Source organism: Mauremys mutica, unplaced genomic scaffold (assembly GCF_020497125.1).
Source record: "Mauremys mutica isolate MM-2020 ecotype Southern unplaced genomic scaffold, ASM2049712v1 Super-Scaffold_100251, whole genome shotgun sequence".
NCBI lineage: Eukaryota > Metazoa > Chordata > Testudines > Geoemydidae > Mauremys > Mauremys mutica.
In genome coordinates this window covers 768,611-772,083 of record NW_025423295.1, presented here as the reverse complement: position 1 = coordinate 772,083, position 3,473 = coordinate 768,611, and positions in this window count along the sequence as shown.

The window sequence follows — 3,473 nt, the reverse complement described above, 5'->3', positions numbered from 1 at the left end:
AGAGTTAAGACTAAGGGGTCGGAAAAATGTTCTGATTTTTCAAGTCAGGAAGCTAACACACAGTGTTGGCTCCAAAAATCCACTCTCTCTTTCCCCCCGCTCCCTGTCACACTAGACCCCACTCCACCCCCCTCTTTTGAAAAGCACGTTGCGGCCACTTGAATGCTGGGATAGCTGCCCATAATGCATCACTCCCAACAGCGCTGGAAATGCTGCAAATGTGGCCACACACCAGCGCTGGTAGCTGTGAGTGTGGCCACACACCAGCGCTGCTCCTACACAGCTGGATGACCAGCGCTGCAAACTACCAGTGCTGCAAACTGTAAGTGTAGCCAAGCCCTAAGTTAACAAGCTAAAATGGATTCAAAGCAAATGTTTCTCTCTCCATGTGCTGAGACAGGCTGGCTTTCCTTTCAGCCAGGACTCCCCCGTAACCTGCCCCTGCCTCCCAAGTTCAGTTCTTCAGGATTTGTCATGGGCAGAGGGAAAGCGGAGAGAGAGAGAGAGTCCCAAGCATTTTCCTCACCTCTTTTTATAATTCAGTCCTTTCTATTAGAAACAACTTCAATTCTCAGCTGAGTCATGGTGACAGGCTGTCTGTTGGAGATATGAGTTTCAGGTCTCCCTCTGATAGAATGTAAATGTCTTCTTCACACCTTCCCCCTGCCAGCGAATTGCTGTTTGCCTTGCTGTCTCTGAGGAACTGGTCTGTGGGTGTTCCCCAGAATTGTAACGTTTTGTAATATCCTACAGTAAAATCTCATAACTTTACATACAGTGTTGCTACACATTTTAACAGGAGGATAATATTCAGTAGATTATGTGATTTCAAGTGATACTTCACAAACCATACTGTGTACAAAATTGATCATAATTTTCCAGAAGAGTGAACATAGGATTACAGACTGACACAGGGCCTGTGTGTGTGTTCCCAGCAGATATGTGGATTTTTCAATCCCTCCTAAGCAAAGTGTTCTGCATCTTCAAGGACCTGGTTTACTAAGTGTGACACTGCATGGAATTGTGAGATGCTTCCTATTATTATTACTTTGCAATTTTATCATATTGGTATTAATAATGAATTGTGCTAGATATGCCATGTTAGGTGTCAGGGAAAATGTTATAATTTTCCAAGTATGATCATTTTTTTTGTTTGTATCACCTTTGTATTGTGAGATATAGATACGTAGGGTATATCTGTATTCCAGACTGTGGACTGTGTTTCTGGGTGACACCCTCAGATCTATTGGCATCAGCACTGCCTAGCCTGTTTGATGGCCCGTCCAGGGTCATCAGCTGTACAATGAATCCATGGAAAGGATCAAGGGGATACACCGATTGAGTCAGCAAGACATGCCGGGGAATGCCTGTGTAACAAGAATGCCAAGGATTTTCCAGGCCTGTAACACTCGCTTCCTCCCCTCTGCAGAAACGGAGCCTTAGAGCAGCCCGGATCCAGCATGGGAGCTGAGATCCCACGGGGCCCTGGGAGCTGTAGTTCCTTGGCCAGCTCCCTGCCTTGGAGCAGGGAAGGAACTACATTTCCCAGCATTCCCTTGGCTGCTATCAACAGGAAAGGGAGGGGGGGAGCTGCGAGACTCCATGCGCTGCAGCTTGCTGTGGCTGGGGAGCTGGCTGCTAGAAGGGGGTGGCAGTGTGAATGGGGAACAAGTGTGCCCAAGGAGTAGAAGGCTTTGGACCAGGTAGCACCCTCAGAAGACTTCCCCAGACTGGCTTAGGGATGCTGGTGTGACCTCGCCTGGCAGCCCCCAAGGAAGGAACTGGGTGGACTAAATGGACAGTGTCCCCTTCTATCTGAAGCCTGGCAAGGGAGGTATGTGGATCCCACCAGAAGTTAAAATGGTAAGTAAGGGAGGGGAGGCTTTACTAGAGGACCTGGGCAGCTTCAGAAACAGCACAGGAGGATTTCCACTTCTGAGCCATGAAAATAGAAATTGACTTTTTCCTTTCCAGATTTAGCTAATGTTCAGAAAGGGAATCTAGCGCCTGCCTTCCAGATTTGAACACCCTCACAATTCAGGAGTGCTCAAGCTCAATTTGGGCAGCTGTTACTTCATTTCTCCCAAATCAAATATGCTGATCCACTATCATTTGCTGTAGAAAAAGTAGGATAAAATTGAGCAACAAATGCTGGGGTCTTCCCAGTGCTCACGAGGGCTGGAATTGCTATTTTCAACAGCCATTACCATTTTTTTTTTAGTTTTGCTTGTTTAAAAGGAAGACAGTGATATTGCACTGGCAAATCCCCCATAGAAACAAAGAGTGGAACAAAAGAATAATAAAGGCACCTCAAGTTTTCCTCATTTATGTAGGACAGTCTTATAAGATGGATCCAGACATCTTCCAATCACACAAGCTGAAAATTATTCCACTTTACTGCAGTAACCATGCGGGAACCAGTCCTGTGTGTGTTCTGTGCGCATCCAAAATCCCTGCTGAACTCAGAACTGCCTTGCTTTTGTGACCATCTCACCTGATATGTTCAGCCCTTGTAAGGGAAGCAGGTTCACATTTAGTAATTGGGTGGGAAGCGTCTCAGAAAAAGTTAGGTGCTGTAGGAGATGTTGCTTATTCACTAGGTAACGTGAGACCTTCCTGTTACACTAGTAAACCAGTGCCGCACAGCAGGCACTTTGCTCCTGGAGTCTAGAATGGGGCCTTTGCGTCTATACACAGCCCATTAAAGACAATAAAAAGCCTCCCACTCACTTCAACAGGCTTTGACCAGAACTGGTTATACACGGGGTAACCCCACTGTCTTCACAGGGTCCTGGTCTCACAGCGGAGGGGGGGCATGTGAGCTTGTTGCAGAGCTGCTGCTCCGGGACGGGAATCTCCTGGCACCCCAGCCTCCAAAATCATCCAGCCTTCACTTTCTGCACGACTAGGTGCTGGCTGAGGGGGGCGTGGGAATTGGTGGCCTCTGCTGCAGGTGATGGGAATCTCTGGTATTTAAAGCCATGGCCTAGAGGAGGGAAGTGCCTAACTGCAGAGTCTGCAGCTGCCTAGGGCCAGGGCTGAGGATTTAGAGTCCCTAGTGCTGCCGTTACAAGGTTCAAGCAATGCCGTGACTGGTGACATGGGGGGGTGGGTACTGGAGACATGGCTAGAGAAGGTCTGAATGAGGAAGGAGATAAATCTGTGGGGAGTTTCCTTGATCACTATGAAAGTTCTGCTCACTGTGGACACTGGTAAACCCACATGGGTGTACAGCTCAATAAGAAAACCCGGGGGCTGAGGGAGCTGTGTATGGCAATGCGTACAGTCATGGAGAGGTGTGTGATCAAAATGAAAAATGTCTCTGAGGTTCAGTAGCGGGTATCGTATGGCACCAATGGCACTGCCCCACCAGGCCCCCACACGGAGCCCACAGTGACTACATAGGGGCCTACAAATATGTTTGGTACCAGGACCCACAGAAGGTTAATCCGGCCCTGACTGCCCAAGCACTA